This window comes from Amblyomma maculatum, chromosome 11 (assembly GCF_055883805.1).
Source record: "Amblyomma maculatum isolate TAMU_Amacu chromosome 11, ASM5588380v1, whole genome shotgun sequence".
Lineage (NCBI taxonomy): Eukaryota > Metazoa > Arthropoda > Arachnida > Ixodida > Ixodidae > Amblyomma > Amblyomma maculatum.
In genome coordinates, this window is record NC_139354.1 from 132,095,077 (window position 1) to 132,112,174 (window position 17,098).

At 46.8% G+C, this 17,098-nt stretch overlaps 1 long non-coding RNA gene across 1 annotated transcript; it reads left to right on the forward strand.

Annotated features, from left to right (window-relative positions):
• The first annotated feature begins 9,683 nt into the window (after window positions 1–9,683).
• LOC146174985 (uncharacterized) lies at window positions 9,684–16,145 on the forward strand. Its single transcript, XR_014702057.1, has 3 exons — window positions 9,684–9,898; window positions 14,368–14,494; window positions 14,602–16,145. It is a non-coding gene; the product is annotated as an uncharacterized LOC146174985 (long non-coding RNA).
• Window positions 16,146–17,098: the final 953 nt, after the last annotated feature.

Consider the following 17,098-nt stretch of genomic DNA (forward strand, 5'->3'; position numbering starts at 1 on the left):
CGGTGGCTTGTTATATCCCGCGCTGGTGATGCACTCGTCGATGTGGCTGATGTGATAGTGCTGATGGAAACGCCCCAAGGGAAACCAGTGACGCTCGGGTGATAGGGCCAGGGAGCATTATCCGATCCAGGAAGAACAGACGGGGAGCTCCTTTCCGTGCCATGGCATAGATAGGGACCAAGCAGGCAGGTCACCACCTGAACAAAGCGGAAGCATGAAACGTCAGCCATGTCAGCGCGAACGCCGCTCCCGGGCCCACTGAAGCTTGGCCAGATGCGGTGGCTTCTTATATCCCGCGCTGGTGATGCACTCGTCGATGTGGCTGATGTGATAGTGCTGATGGAAACGCCCCAAGGGAAACCAGTGACGCTCGGGTGATAGGGCCAAGGAGCATTATCCGATCCAGGAAGAACAGACGGGGAGCTCCTTTCCGTGCCATGGCATAGATAGGGACCAAGCAGGCAGGTCACCACCTGAACAAAGCGGAAGCATGAAATGTCAGCCATGTCAGCGCGAACGCCGCTCCCGGGCCCACTGAAGCTTGGCCAGATGCGGTGGCTTCTTATATCCCGCGCTGGTGATGCACTCGTCGATGTGGCTGATGTGATAGTGCTGATGGAAACGCCCCAAGGGAAACCAGTGACGCTCGGGTGATAGGGCCAGGGAGCATTATCCGATCCAGGAAGAACAGACGGGGAGCTCCTTTCCGTGCCATGGCATAGATAGGTACCAAGCAGGCAGGTCACCACCTGAACAAAGCGGAAGCATGAAACGTCAGCCATGTCAGCGCGAACGCCGCTCCCGGGCCCACTGAAGCTTGGCCAGATGCGGTGGCTTCTTATATCCCGCGCTGGTGATGCACTCGTCGATGTGGCTGATGTGATAGTGCTGATGGAAACGCCCCAAGGGAAACCAGTGACGCTCGGGTGATAGGGCCAGGGAGCATTATCCGATCCAGGAAGAACAGACGGGGAGCTCCTTTCCGTGCCATGGCATAGATAGGGACCAAGCAGGCAGGTCACCACCTGAACAAAGCGGAAGCATGAAATGTCAGCCATGTCAGCGCGAACGCCGCTCCCGGGCCCACTGAAGCTTGGCCAGATGCGGTGGCTCCTTATATCCCGCGCTGGTGATGCACTCATCGATGTGGCTGATGTGATAGTGCTGATGGAAACGCCCCAAGGGAAACCAGTGACGCTCGGGTGATAGGGCCAGGAAGCATTATCCGATCCAGGAAGAACAGACGGGGAGTTACTTTCCGTGCCATGGCATAGATAGGGACCAAGCAGGCAGGTCACCACCTGAACAAAGCGGAAGCATGAAACGTCAGCCATGTCAGCGCGAACGCCGCTCCCGGGCCCACTTGGCCGAAGATGCCGCCGGAGTCCAAGAACTACCGGCCTGACTGTCCCACCTTCCGGGTCTAACCCCCGAAGAGCGGGATAATTACTCTGTTGGATGAATAAAAGTTCTCTCTCTCTTTTGAGGCTGAAGCGCAGCTTGATGGTACTAAGTTTGTTAAAATTTAGTAGCGTTTGTAATTTCCGCCGTGATTAAGATGCCGAAATAGCGTACAGTCGCAACGAGCACGAACGCGCGTGGCGTAGAAGAAACAAACGCAACGAATATTTTTCAGAAATATTGAAAACATAAGGAAAAAGAAAATGTGGTCTGTGTTGATAATTTACTTTTGTTGGCAGTGTTGTATATTCATACGATCGACGCTCACGCTCCCGTTCCCACTCGCTCAAGCCCTCGCGTCAGGTAGAATAATAATAATAATAATAATAATAATAATAATAATAATAATAATAATAATAATAATAATAATAATAATGACAACTGGTTCACAGGAAGTGGAAGGCGCTGTATCTGTCACACTTGCTCTGTATACCCATGAACGGGAAGGGAGGGAGTGAAAGTGGCAAGAGAGAAAGCGGAGCCGTAGGGGAGGCTACAGAGTAATTTCGACCACCTGGGGATCTTTAACGTGCGCTGACATAGCCTCATCCAAAAAACAGCGCGAACAAACGGAGGCGAAAGGAAGAAACCACAGGAACAAAAGCTGTCCTGTGGTTGTGCAATGCTGTGTGCAATGCTCGTGTGTCTTCCTGGTATGCAATGAAATGTTTGTGTCCACCAGAACTTCAGGCGATTTGCGGGTTCCTGCAACCGTCCAAAGGACATGCACGCCGAGTGTGTAAACTCCTGTCTTAGGAATGGTGCCACCAAGGCCTGTTTTTCAAGGACCGCCTGAGAGTTGCCGTGAGCACAGCGGAAGTCTACATCACCATCATCGTATGTACCGTAAATGGTGCAAAACAGTCAACGTGTGCACGGAGTTCTTGTGGATTAGGGTTCGACCGAAGCTCCCGTCAAGGAAAACGATTTCGCCGCAAACCGGAAGCAGCGATTGTTCCTGTGGTTTCTTCCTTTCTACCCCGTTTGTTCGCGCTGTTTTTTGGATGATGTATGACCAACTCGCCCGCCTAATTATCCTACTGACGTAGCACAGCACACGGACGCCACTTCGTTTCGCCTCCATCGAAACGCCGCCGCCATGGTCGGTATCGAGCCCGGGAACTCCAGCCCAATAGTCGCGCGTTTTACTGCACCACCCCGGCGGCGCCAGATACGAATTCCATATTGCGCTTTTAGTCCTGTCTCTTGACGTAGTCAACTGTGGTGTCTAGCGCCGCTTTTCTCTCCTGATATGGACTGGCGTCTACACAGAGTACGTCGCTGTTGTTTCTGATGGCGTTGTTTTGTATGTGGCGACTTCTGGCTTTTCGTCTTTCGCTGTTGTGTAGGGGTTCCATGTTTTTGGAATTGGAAGGACCTGGTATTCAGCTCTGTATTCGAGAGTGCGTGTTTCTCTTAGGGAGTTAGTTTTCTCGTCGATGGATCGTCCCATGATGCTCAGTAGGTGTCTACCGCACGACTTTATTCTATTCTGCGTTCTTGGCAGACCAGGATTGCTTCTTTGTGTTCTCCGTAGGTGGCTGAGATGCCCATTGCCATTAAAGCCTCATTCGATGCATGACTTGGTAATCCAAGTGCTAGTTTATAAGCTTTCTGAAACTGCGCATCATTTTTTTGTGATTCCGTTCGGGTGGCATTGTGGTGCGGGAGACTATAGGTCCAGCGGTGGACTATCATCGCCGTTACTATTCTGATCGCGTCCTTCTCCTTTAACTCACCGTTCCTGTTTGCTATTTTTCGAATCATGCCGCAGACCTGACTGGTTGCCCGGGTCAGTCGCTTGATTGTGTGCGTTCTTTCTCCGTGGCTCTGTAGCCACGTACCTAGTATCCTCAAGGTTTTTACTTCTCTGATTTCTTGGTTTTGAAGTCGGTTTTGAATAGGCTCTGCCTTGAAGTTTTTCTTGTGGATTCTAATGAACTGGGTTTTTTCAGGGGCGCATTTCATGCCGTTTCTTCTTGCAATTTCTTCAATGCCATCCAGGGACTGCAATTTGTCTTGCTTTTCTCCCGCTGATCGGGACGTCGTCCACACCGTAATGTCGTCGGCGTAGAGAGCGTGACGAATTCCAGGTATGCATTCCAATTTCCTCGCTATTGGCACCATTGCCAAATTAAAAAGAAGGGGCGAGATGATGGATTCCTGCGGGGTTCCTTTCCCGGAAGTTGCTCTTTCGTTGGTCCTGATGCCACCGACACTTATCATTGCTGTCCGGACGCTGAGAAATTACCGGACGTAATTGTACGTTCTCTCCCCGCACCCGGTTTCCGATATGTTATCGAGAATGGCTTTGTGGCTGATGTCAAAGGCATCTTTTAGGTCCACCGCGAGGAGGATACCTCCGTTTTTGGCTGATATTCTGTCCAAAATGCCATGCTTGATTTGCAGCATCACGTCCTGTGTTAACAGATTCTTCCTGAAGCCGAGCATCGAGTTTGGCAGTAGGTTTCCGCCTTCCAGGTAGTCTGTGAGTCGGATATTGATGAATATTTTGAACCATTTTCTTATGCAAGATGTAAGCGAGATAGGGCGTAAGTTGTCCAGGCCTAGCTTCTTCTCAGGTTTTGGAATAGTTATAATTTCCGCAAGTTTCGATTCTTTCGGCATATTTCCGCTAGACCAGTTTTGATTGAAGAACTTCGTTATTTTCTCAATTTTGTGCTCGCTAAGGTTTCTAATGACTGCGTTTTTGACTTGGTCTTTGCCGGGTGCAGTGTTTTTGACGAAGGGTCTAGCCGCTGCGTGTACTTCCGCTACTTTAATGTCCGCGTCCAGCTTTGGGTTGGGTATTCCTGCGTACTTCTGATCGATGTTGACTGTTCCGTCTGGCTCTCCGATGTATCTATTCCAGATCTGATCCGTGATCTCAGAGTCTGTCGATTGGTTCAGGTGAAGCATCCTCTCTATTGCCTTGCCATTTTCGTTCCTGCTTTGACTTGGGTCAAATAGGTGACCAGCTCATTGATCAAGATCAACAACTACATAAAAGATGCCGAGGAAGTTGCAATCGCCCTTGCAGTTAAACACGCCAGCACCTAAGGTAGAAAACACGTAATACTCAGCGATTCCAAAACGGCCTGTCGTGCCTTCTTCCTGGAACGCGTATGCGAACAGGCACACTGAATAATGGAGCATAAAAAAAAGACGGGCAACATGAAGCTCACAATACTGAGGATACTGGCACACGAAGGAATCGACGGCAACGAGGCTGCCGACAGGATAGCCCGAGGGCATACTTTCCGGGCACCCGCGCCAGCTGCCCCAGAGCATTCAACCCGTCTTACATACGGGGAACTAATACAATACTTCAAATTAGAAAGAAAACGGTAAGCAGAACCACACAAAGACCTCAGCAGACAGGAGGCAGTAACCGGAGGAACATACAGGCTAGGACATTCCCAAACCTAGGAAAGTACCACAAAATCTGGCCCTACAAATTCAAAAGTAACACATGCACTGCATAGGGTGAAGTCTCGGACATCCTTCACATGATAGAGAACTGTAAAGAGCAATTACAGAAATATAAAGCTCGAGCACTCAGGCAAGCGGAATGGGAGGCAGAGCTGGCTCACACGGCTCTCTCTGAGCAGCGCAGCCTGCTCACCAGGACCCGGGAGGCACCCCAAGCCAATGGTATCCTGCAATGGGGAAACCACCCACGCTATTCCGTTAAACAATTAAAGCTTGCTCTCTCTCTTTCTCTCGCCGTACAGCTATCAAACGCTCATTTTACATACTGAAAATTTCGCTGCAGTTATTAAAGTAGACGCTATAGCGCCTTGAACATGAATTATTCATCGTTTGCTTTCTTTAATATTTTTGATTAAGTTTGTTTTGTGAAAGGAAAGCGCAGTATCTGTCTGACATCTTATTGTACACCTACAGTTGATTTGTAAATTGATTTAAATTAAAATGAAGTGCGAGTATAAGATATTTACGTGAACACCTGATCCGCACAATAATTAAAGAGCTTTGAAGTCAAATGTCAAGTTCATTGCTATTAACCTAGATAAAGTCTTAATTTTCACCCCAATAATTTGAGCTTGGACTCTACAAGACGTCGCTAGAATGTACGTCGATACTCAAAAACAAGGGTTCATGCGGCTTGTTCAGTTTAGGACGCACCTTTTAGTCACCCAGTATACAAATTCTTTGACAGCCTAATTGTGCAGCAGGTGTTTGGGGTAGGCTGATGCGTATAACAGGCTCTTCCCAGTTTCTTAAAACTGACGGCGGTCTTCTGTTTTTTTTTTTCGCAGCTTATATATCGGTACCGAAAGCAACGTGAATGCAAATGGCACCTCAGTACAGCACTTTCTGCTTAAGTGAGCGCATTTTGGGCATTTCGGCTGTTTCTCTATCGCGATAAAGCAAGCTCGGGGCATTCGGAATCGGCACGAGCATCAACGTCTGTGACTAGGCCTAACTTCGATGCTTCGTCGACCGAACGACGTTTTTCAGAGCACGGAGTAATTTATGCAGTCGAGCGAATCACTGTAACCGAAGCCAACCCCTAGACCACATTTGAGAAATGCTTCTGTTACGAATCAAATACTGGCGCAAGCTATAGATTGTTACCAAATGTGGAATAGGAGCCACTGCAGGGCGCCATATCTGCCGTGGTCTTCCCAACCAGCTGCGTTATAAGCCGCCAAAAGGCGGGCTGACACAACAATCAAAAAGAATACAACAAATTCGCACGCGTTTACGGGCTGGTTAAGTACCAATGTAGCAAACAATTGTTCCTTTGTGCCATGAATTAGATACCATGGATAAGTTTGTTCACTATTTTCAGGATCGGCAAGACAAAAAGACGAGCTATGTCATAGGTGAATATAGGATAGGATAGGATAGGATAGGAAATACGTTAGTTTCTCAAGGAGGGTCTTGTGCTAGTAGCAGAAGAGTTCCATCTTCCGTCTTCTGACAGGGTCGGTGCCCCTATTCTAGGGCTCCGCTGAGCTTCGCAGCTCGCTGAGCGTGCTGGATTAGACCTAGTTGGCAATCCAAATCGCCGCTGGAGAGCCGGCTCTCCCACTGTTCCGTACTCGGGTTTTTACGAAAGCTGTCGTTATTTTTACATTTCCACATGATGTGGTACAACGAAGGTTTGCTACCACACCATGGGCAGGTGTCCCGATATTGTGACGGGTAAATTTTGCTTAGGGTATGCAGGTTAGGGAATGTTCCTGTCTGCAGTCTTCGTCAGTACACGGCCTCTTGTTGTTTTAGATCCCGATGAGGCGGCGGATAGTGGATCCGTACACCCTTATAGTAGTTCAGAATGTCTGAGTACGTAGGCCCGACTCGCTCGGGTAGATCGTCCGATTGGGAGGACGCTCGGCTCGTGTACCCTCGAGCTACCTGATCGGCGCGTTCGTTCCCCGCTATGTCAGTGTGTCCTGGCGCGCAGTAGATGTTGTGTTTGACTTTTGATGGGGTCGCGCTCTGGAGGAGCCTGAGTGCTGCGCGACCTAAGCGGCCGTTCATGTAGTTACGGCACGCTTCTCTAGAATATGTAAGAATGGTAAGGGACGTGTTGCTTCGATACCCAGCTACCACCGCAAGAGCAACGGCCAGCTCCTCCCTTTCGGTTACCGTGCATTCCCTGATTGAGGCGCTAGCTAGTTCCTTTAGGTTGGAATCAATAGCTACCGCCACTGCGCTATTATGTGAGCTTCCTGTATACGGAGCCGCGTCCGTGTATACCGTTGTGGATCTTGTAGCTAAATTTAGTTGTACATACTTCGCCCGGGCTGCTCTACGGGCCACATGCAAGTTGGGGTCCATGTTCTGAGGAAGGGAGCTAACCTGCAGCGTCTGGCACATTGCGTCCGATATGCTCGCAGTACGATTCTTCATTTCCGCAGTTGCACCTAGCCCCAGTCGCCTAAGAAGCGAGCGCCCCGTAGGAGTCTGCTGGAGCCTGGCTATCTTCGTGACCAGTTGGGCTTCTTTGATCTCTTCGAAGGTGTTGTGAACGCCAAGAGCTAGTAGTTTTGAGTTAGAGGTGTTCATTGGTAGGTGCAGGGCTGTCTTGTAAGCTTTGCGGATGATGATATCTGCACTTTCCACTTCTTTGTTGAGGTTGAAATACGGGAGGGCGTAGCCTACGCGACTTAGTACCAGGCTCTGAACCAGGCGCAGGGTTCCCCCCTCTCGCATACCGCTACGTTTCTGCGACACACGCGTGATCATCCTGGCGACCTGAGTGGTCGAGTGCTTGAGTAGGCCGAGCGTATGGCCGCATCGCTGATTGTTCTGAAGCCACATTCCTAAGACTCGTATCTTGTCTCGTTCGGGAAGTAGCTGTCCTTCAAGGGAGACATTGAGGGTCCCTTCTTTTTGTTTCCCTTTGTGAACTCGCAAGAGTTCGGATTTTTCTGTGGAGCAGGCGAGATCTCATGCATGGACATATTCTTCTACGCAGGTAGCCGCTGCTTGCAGTCGTTCTTCTTTCTGGCCAAGCGACCTGGACGTAACCCAAACCGTGAAATCGTCAGCGTACATGGCGTGCTGTATGCATTCAATCTTCGCAAGTTGTCTAGCGAGTTCGATCATAGCCACGTTGAAAAGTAGTGGCGAGATGACGGACCCTTGAGGTGTGCCTTTATTGGGGGTCGAGAATTTATCGCTGCGAAGGTCTCCGAGCCCAACCGTTGCAGTTCGGTTGGAGAGAAAGGCCTTCACGTAGCTGTGAATCTTCTCGACACAGTGGAGGTTGTCGAGTCCTTCCATTACAGCCGCGTGGGTAACGTTGCCAAAGGCCCCTTTAATATCAAGGGCCATGACCGCTTTCTCGCCAGCGCTCGGGCCATTGGTGAGGACCTCCTCTTTGAGTTGTATGAGGACGTCCTGCGTGGAGAGGTGAGCTCGGAAGCCGAACATTCTGTGGGGTACAGGTCTTCATCCTCTATGTAGTTTTGGAGCCTCCGAGTAACGACACGCTCGTAGAGCTTGCCTAGGCAGGAGGTGAGTGAGATAGGTCGTAGCTTTTCGATGTGGAGTTCCTTACCCGGCTTTGGGATCATTACGACCTCTGCAAGCTTCCACTCTTCAGGATCCGTTCCTGCGGCCCAGTGCCCGTTGAGGAAGGTTGTCAATTGGTCGACTGCCCCGTCGCTGAGGTTGCGTATGAGTGCATTATGGATCTTGTCTGCACCCGCCGCCGTGTTGCGCGTGCATAATTTTATGGCAGCGAACACTTCTTCCCTGGTGATCGGCCTGTCCAGGTGGGTGTTCGGTCTTCCCAAGTATGGTTTCGGGTATGCTGCAGGCAAGGTCGCGCCGTAGTGTTTCTCTTTTACTTTATCTAACAGTTCCTTCTCCGTACCCTCGAAGGTGTGGATCCCACTGAGCACAGAATATCTTGTAGCTGTCTTGATATGTCTATATTGGTCACATATATCTTGAGCTATCAAAGACATCTACAAGACGTCGCTTGGTGCTAGTCTAGAAGACATCATCGGCAAGATGTCTGGAATCTGTCTAGTGAAGAATTTTTATGTCTTCAGCTACGCAAGACAGTTATTAGCTGGCTAGCGCCAGATGTCTTCTAGAGTTCTGCTTCAGAAGTCTACCATACTTCCTAACAAGACGTTTCAGGGTCACATATGCGCCTATAGTGCAATATGTACACAATTTAACTGGACGACACTGTTTTGCATACTCTAAGTATAAATTGTCGAAGGTTTGTTCTAGCAATTTTTCAGTTTGCAAAATACTGTATCCAAAGTGCCTGCGCTTTTGAATTAAGCATGCAATTTGGGCTGTTTCCAGCATGCAGGACCAATATGGCACCAAGAAATGCTGTTTAGGCGATGGGTATCTGAACATAATGTACAAAAGCCGCTGACACCTTCATTTCTGCAGCTGATAGCCACACGCGTACTGTGTTCGACCTCACTGGGCGCAGTCCAGTCCGCCGGAAGACTTCTAACTCCGAGTGTTCACAACGACAAAGTAAGCTAGCGATGTATCCGTGTGTGATAAAAGCCAGTAGTTCGCACAGAGGAAAGATTTGTTGTGCCGATGTTAATACGGAACGCCAGCTATGCACGTTCCACCATTCCCAAACTTCGCGCGCCGTGGCCTTTTCGCACCCCTCCTCTTTACAGCGAGATAGAAAATAGTGCGCCAAAATAATTACGCAAGACGCAGGTTGTATTTACCGTTTTGAAACAAATACGCCATAAGCAACAGTTACATTTTACTTGTATAGCTTGTTTTATGAAATATATTTCAGATTTCTATTGTTTTTAAAGTTATTGTATCAATGCGCTGCTCGGCGGCTGGCCATTTCAAATTTTCGTCGTGTCTAGTCGTGTCTGCACGTTAGGCCGTTGGTTTGTGACTGCGTTGAAAATGTATCCCGCACAGCGGCTGCTACTTCTGGCTGCAAGGCAAGCTTCGCTGGGTGAGTAAGAAATTGTTTCTTCTAAATGAGTCACTTAATGGAGCAGTAAAGTGACTGAGTGTTTTCTTTTTCCGATAAAAATGCTGCAAGGACCGTTGTTTGCATCCGCCGGCGCAGGCTGTATGGGCGAGCAAGATAGCGCGCGCGGACCGTTTAGTCAGTACGAAAGGCGGTGTTTTATGGCGCATCTACAGTTTTGTGCATGCAGGAAGGTTTTTCGCTTGTAATTCCACTCGCCGCGTTTCGTGAACTGCCATTGGCGGCGGAACCTCGCGATGTAATTCTTCAAAATGAGCTTGGCGATCCGACGTCTTTCGTTGATTGCCGCTGGTTCTAACACTTTCCCAGGAAACACAACTGAGCACGAAAGTCTGCATGCTTAGTGTGGCCTTCACTCTGCAGCAAGATACAGAAAATACGCACCGTCGAGTGGAAGCCGTGCATTGTTTCTCAGCCTGCAGAGCTCTATACGCGCTAAGTTATGCCGCGGTTGCGAAAAAGAAAGAGAACGATCTCAATAAACCGCCTTAGAGGGGAGGGTAAGGTGCATTCTGGCTACAGCGACTCTCCCAACTGCTAGCAAAATACTCTCGGCCTGTTCACAGGCACAAGTTGAAACACATAGCGAGATAGGAACGGCGTACAAACATTCTGCAGTGATTTAATTTTAATAGTTCATAAAATGTTTAGTCAGCCATTACATTGCCGTGATTAAGTGATTTTACATTTTCATATAGTCAGAAAGCACAATTTAGTTCTTTTTAAGTTCCTGAACTGCATGCTGTGGGATGTGCTGGTGCTCTATTTGCTTTGGTCCTCAGGTTTTTTTTGTTTTTTTTTTATTGGCGGAAATGTTTTAAGAAATTAAGCTTCAGTTGAATTGGTACAGAAAGAAATTGAAAGCAAATCTTTCGGACGGACCTCATATAACGAAAAGCCTATTATAATACACAAAAACATATCAATTTCATTTGTTTTCTTGCTTCAGGGCCAATAGACTCTTCCTATCCAGAACTGGGAAAAGAAAAGAGAGTACTGAATCATAACTTACTTTTAAGGCGTATAGAATTTAGCCATGTTATAAATGGGTTCAGTGTATGCCTTCTGGCTGTCCTCAACAACAAATCACACCTCCAACCAAATTGTTACGTGGTGACAAGCAAAGAGACGGCACAACATGCCCTAGCAAAAAAGACCAATAGGGTGCGTTATTGGTTTTATAAGAATCGGTATTGGTTCTGTAGGTATTCTCTGTGTTTTATCTGCATTTCTATGAGACTTATTCAGAAACTCATAAATCTTATAGACTGGTACATATTTGTCCTATAGGCAATAGTATTGGTTTCATAGGTTTATCGGTGGGTTGTATAAGAAAAGTACCAGACCAATGCAGAAGCCCATACATCTTATAGGCTGATACATGCTTGTCTTGTAGACTACTACATATTGGTTCATGTGTCTGATACATCAGTATGCCTTTGTTTATGGGTCTTGCATGCAGGACCGGTACGTTGGAGATTTTAGGTCTTTGTCATTGTTTCCTTTTCCATCTCGGACACATCCCCAAAACTCACGCATTCATCCCGTTTATTGAGTGTTGCCGTAACGTACAATATTAGCCGCAATAACAATTGAGAACGCTGCGCGCGGTCTCAACAAACTACGTACGGTTTGAGCCGCAAGACGCGCGACGCTGTTGCTACTGGATCACTGAATGGAGATGGGAAAGCACGCGGATATAGGACGGTTCTGTCGGGGCCCAGCTCAGTCACAATCACCTACATGTGCAGAGCAGGACGGTGAAATGGATTGAGAGGCGCGCGTCCAAGCAACTGCAGCCACCTGCCGAGATCAAGAGTCGGCCCAGACCTAGTGCTTCACCTTGTCGACTCATAAATAAAGTTTGTACCACCACCACGCTGCAACCGCCGCCGAAGCGAGAGGAGTCGACATCGAGCACGCGACGAGTACGGCTCGAGCTGCCGACGCGGTAGCGCGATGCCGGCGGCGCTTCGCAGCGGAGAGGTAGGTTTTCTTTCTCTCACCCCCACTCCCGCGCAAGCGTTCCCGTGCTGGCCTCTCTCATCCTCCTTTCCACCTCTCCTCTGGGCGCGCATGCGCAGCTCCGTAGAGGCATTGGCGCTGGCGCGATCGCTGATCGGGAGGCAGTTCGGTCAGTGCCCTGTGTTTATAAGTTTTCGCCGATTTTCGGGGTGCTTCTCGAGGATATCAACGTTCCAGCGCACGTTCAGCTTTTGATCAGGTGCGTGTGCAGCACTTGCAACTTCGGGCTGACGTTTACACTTTGTCAGTGTATGATGTGGCTTTGCGTTGCAGAATGCCGTTGCCTGCACGCCAACAAATGAATTTGAATCGCGCGGTGTGATATAACGCAGCGTCGAGTTTTAAAGTTGTCGGCACGATTTCTTGAAAGTATTGATGAAACTTTTTAGCGTTAATCTGTTTTCGAATATCGTGCGCACTGTGTTTAAGTGGCAGAACCTGTGGTGAGGCGCAAGGCGGAATGTTGGTTCAGCAGCTACCTCGGCGTTCAGTAATGGCGGCGCCTCTCCTAACTGCCTCCGCATGAATACGCGCGCAATCGCGGTTGCCGGTATATGCGTGGACCGATTTTTTGAAGTCATGGTGGTGTCGCGTTCTTGAAATCGCTTATTTTTCAAGCTGTAACGCAATTTTCTATTTCTTTCAGGTGCCTTAGCATTCGAGAGACTACATCATCGGGCCGAAATCCGCAATCTTGGAATCGAGGGCTACCTTGGATGCAGTCAATGTCTGGATTATGTGCCAGTATGCGTTGCCGCTGTCATTGTGGAATAAAATGTGTATACATGCACCTGCTGCGTAACTCATCCCTAGAAAATGGAACATAGCTGCCCTCTCCTTTCAGGTGTCCGGAGAGGTAAAACACCCGCAGCTACTCGATGAGACCAATATTCCATAGGGCCTACAAAACCAATAGGAAGCCTACTGGTTTTGTAGGTCTATTAGATTATTGACAGCTATGGGTGTACTAGCATTACAGACCTATCAGTTTATCAGATGCCATAGGACCGATAAAACCATAGCCTATACGACCAGTAAACAATTGACCTATAAAACCAATACTCCAGTAGACCTGTAAAACCAATCGGCTAGGATACCCATAAGACCAATACTCTGGCAGACCTCTAAAACCAATATCAATAATCTGATAGGCTATTAGTTTTCTATCGGATTTTTTTGCTAGGGAGTTACAGGATGAACAATGATTTTATGGCTGGCCTAGCACGAGGTCTCCTCTCACGCCACTGCTCTTCCTATCCAGAACTGGGAAAAGAAAAGTGAGTACTGAATCATAACTTACTTTTAAGGCATATAGAATGTAGCCATGTTATAAATGGGTTCAGTGTATGCCTTCTGGCTGTCCTCAACAACAAAGCTGTGACTCCACGCAAACCTTTTGATAGCATATGGACTCCTCCCGAAGTGAAGGTGTTTGGCATCAAAGGTGAAATACCTTCAATTAATTTCAGTTCAGTCGTTCAGTTGTGTCCGACTCTTCGTGACCCTATGGACCATGTCACGCCACGCTTTCCGGTCTCTCACTATCTTCCTAACATCACATAACTTCCTCTGCAGTGCCTCGAGGATGCCATCTAACCATCGCGTTCGTTGCCTACCCCTTCTCAACCTTTCCCAACATCAAATTTTTCTCCAGTGACACCTCTCTTATCATCAGATGACCAACGTAGCTGAGCTTTAACTTTAGAATTAATTAACTTAGAATTAAGTTTAGAATTTAGAATTTAATGCTCTTTTTCACATTGTGCTGTTGTGTCTGTGCTTGGTGCTCTTGTTATTTTGTGTCTGCGCGAAGTAAACAAAACACTTACCCAACAGCTCAAGCAAGTGAGCTATGCATTCTTTTTTTTTGCTCTGGGTGCATGCTCACTGTTTAAAATATTGCTTTCATTTGTTCTAAGAAAAACTGGTGATGCATTCATACATAGGTACCTACATATATACATGCATAGATACATACATAGGTAATGCATCCATACATAGATACATGATACATAGATTTATTTCTTCTCTACATATGTCGAATGAAACACTTAGTAAACTCAGAGGCAGGAACCTTACCCAGCATAGAAAGTGACTCTCAATAAAAAAAAGAAATGTATAAATCAGGAAAATGGTGGTTCTCTTCAGGTGTGTCTGTTGGTGAAGACAAGAAAATGTTTTAGCCTTCGAGGTCATCAAGGAGTTATTAATATACATATATTATACTCAGCACTATTTTCTGCTGCTAGTGCGTGTCTTGGTTAAACATATTTCTATTGTGTACTCAGTACTCTCAACCTTATGTGACATATTTTGAGGTTAAATTCTTATCCTATGTTTTGTAGTCAGTGATTTGCTTTATTAAACTTCACAGGAAATCTTTAAAGCATTGGAACACCTTGCAGGTTGCCACCACCTCCACGGCTGCCTAGCAACTATCCTTTTCCTGTCTGTGCTGCAAACAACTTAGCAATGAGGGCCACAGGACTGACATCTCACTGGGCAGTCGCGGGCTACTGACTGAATGCACAGGTATGGTTTGACTGTGCCAAAAACTTAGAGTTGCCAACAGTGGGACTTTTTCCTTCTGTTTGGGAGCTCATATATCTAAATCGTGCTTTTGATTTTAATCCTGGCAGGTGTGACATGGAAAGCCTTCAACACCAATGAAACTTAGTTTTGCCGACGTCACAAAAGAGTGGTTGGTGTTTGCCTTGTGACAAAGACCAAGTCCACATCCAAAGGCGCTGCACAGCCACCATGAACAGTGCCACAATAGCAAGCAGCTGGGATCAAGGCACCTTCTGTGCTCATTTACAACTCAAGTTTGAAGCTTTGTAATTTTGCAAAGATAGGCCTCCAACAATTGACAGAGAGGAGCCTCCCAATCAGTTGAGCCACAAAGGAATTCCCCCTTTCATGGCAGTAGGTGACAAAAAGAGGCAGTGCAGCTGGTGTTCAGTACCGATAAAGAAAAAGCTGCCCAGCCTAGTTAGCTGTGGACAAGGGCTGGAGTGGGACCAGTGTTGAGAACGATCTGATTGGCAGAAAAGCCTCCTTTGAGGGATATTCGCCCCTTCATTCTTAATTTGTAACTGACTGCAGTGGATCTGATAACCCCGGAAGTTTTCTTTTTTTTTCAATTTTCTCTGCCCTCTAGGGTTGTACAGAATAACAGATGCACAACCCATGCCAGCTCCCTCATTTTACGATGCTTTCATGCCAGAATGTTGGCAGTGGTATTCAGACCTTGTTTCGTTTTTCAATGCCTTTTCTCCGTGCATAATAACAGGCTATTTAGCGTAACACAGTCGCACACAAGACAGAGGACACCATCAGCACTTACAACTGTTCAGCGGAAAGCAGCCGATATACATAGCCTACTCAGGTGATGCGCACGGGTACAAGGCAACATGGAAACAGCACCATTTTGTCAAACTATGCGTGAGAAATTTTTCTTCAGTCTCATAAGAAAAACCAATTTGCTGCTGACACAGCTGTAAGCTGCTTTTTTATATGAAGGGCTTCTAGTGTTTCATGAGCCGTTAGCCACAGTTTTCACAATTGGTGCAAACCCTACGGTGCAAGAGAAGTCGCTCACCTTCATTGTTAATGTCTTTTGCATGTTCCCTAAGTTGGCCATTGACGCAGAATCCTGCTTGTGCAAAATAAGATTTTTCTACATGACAGTAGAATTTTATAGACGGTGGTGCACTTTACGAAATGCTGGCCATGTCTCTTCTGACAGCCGACCTGTTTGCTTTCGTAGCTTATGTGATGGCTTAGCTGAGCAAGCTTTCAGGGAGCAGAGGATACCATCTATACATTAAACAGGTTTGAGCTGTGTCAGTGACACTCCAGCTTTTCTTTGAGGCTGAACAGATATTTCTCATACCTGCTTTGATAAGATTGGTGCTGTTTTCCTGTTGCCTTGTACATGTGCACATCAGCAGTGAAAGCTATGCATCGACTGCTTTCCCCTAAATAAATAGTTGTAGTAAGTACACGTGGTGTCTTCTTTCTTGTGTGTGTCCGTGTAATGCTAAATACCTTTTTTATTTCTGAAAACCAACTATCTCAGCAGTTAACTTCCTTCTTTTTATACCAGCAGAATGTGAAGAGCAGCACCGTGTGCAAGACTGAATTTTATTCTCTCTATTTTTTTTTTTTGCTGTGCCTTCTGTACTCCTCGGAAGCTGTTTGCTGCACTACAAAAGGTAAGGACAGTTTGTGCCATCATGGCTGGTTCATGCTGCCCTTATCTTTTGTAGTGCTGCAAACAGCTTTTGAGATGGAATATAGTAGGTTGGTATGTACAATGACAGGGATGCGAACCTTTTGCTCCTTCCTTTTTTTTCCTTATGGTGCCTTCCAGTGTTTCTTGTAGAGTGATGTATGACCCTTGCCTGCTACCTTTTCCTTAGTACTTTTTAGTTATGATAGTAGAATGTAACTATGACAGGCATGCAGCCATTGCATTTTTTTTCAGTGCATTCTAGTCATGCTAACAGGAACAGCAGCAGTGAAGCAGTCTTGGCTTCTTTTTTTTGCAGTGTAGATTTTTTAATGGATTTGATGTTGTGCCTATTGCTCAAGTGTTTGTGCAGTTTCTACAAGATGTATGTATGACCAGCATTCAGTTGGTGACATGCATGCACATATAGTATGAAATGCAACATGTGATGATGGTCCTTTGTGAAAGCGCCTTTTTCTGTATACTGAAGCTTTTTCATTCGAATTTGTTGCTTTGTTTTATTTTGTACAAACATTATGTAGATAGTTCGTTCAACCACTCAACCAGTTTTGTACACTTTTGCATACCTATCCCTGTTTATTTCTAGTCATTTCCTGTTCTTGTTTGGAGTATGGATGTTGTCATTCTTTTGTAAACAGATCATTTTAAGCTTGGAGAGAACTGCATTATTATTTTGTCATTTTCATACCACTTGTAGTGTCTAGTTTCTGTGCTTGTAACTTCGTAGCGCATTGTTGAAAAAAAAATCAAATATATGATTTACACATTTTGTTTCCTAGCACCTTTTGTAGTTATTGCCGAATCTCCCAAAGAGCACCCAACCATGGCTGTCCACCGTACAGTGTGGCATGTTTTGTAACAAAGAATGTGTACAGTTCTCA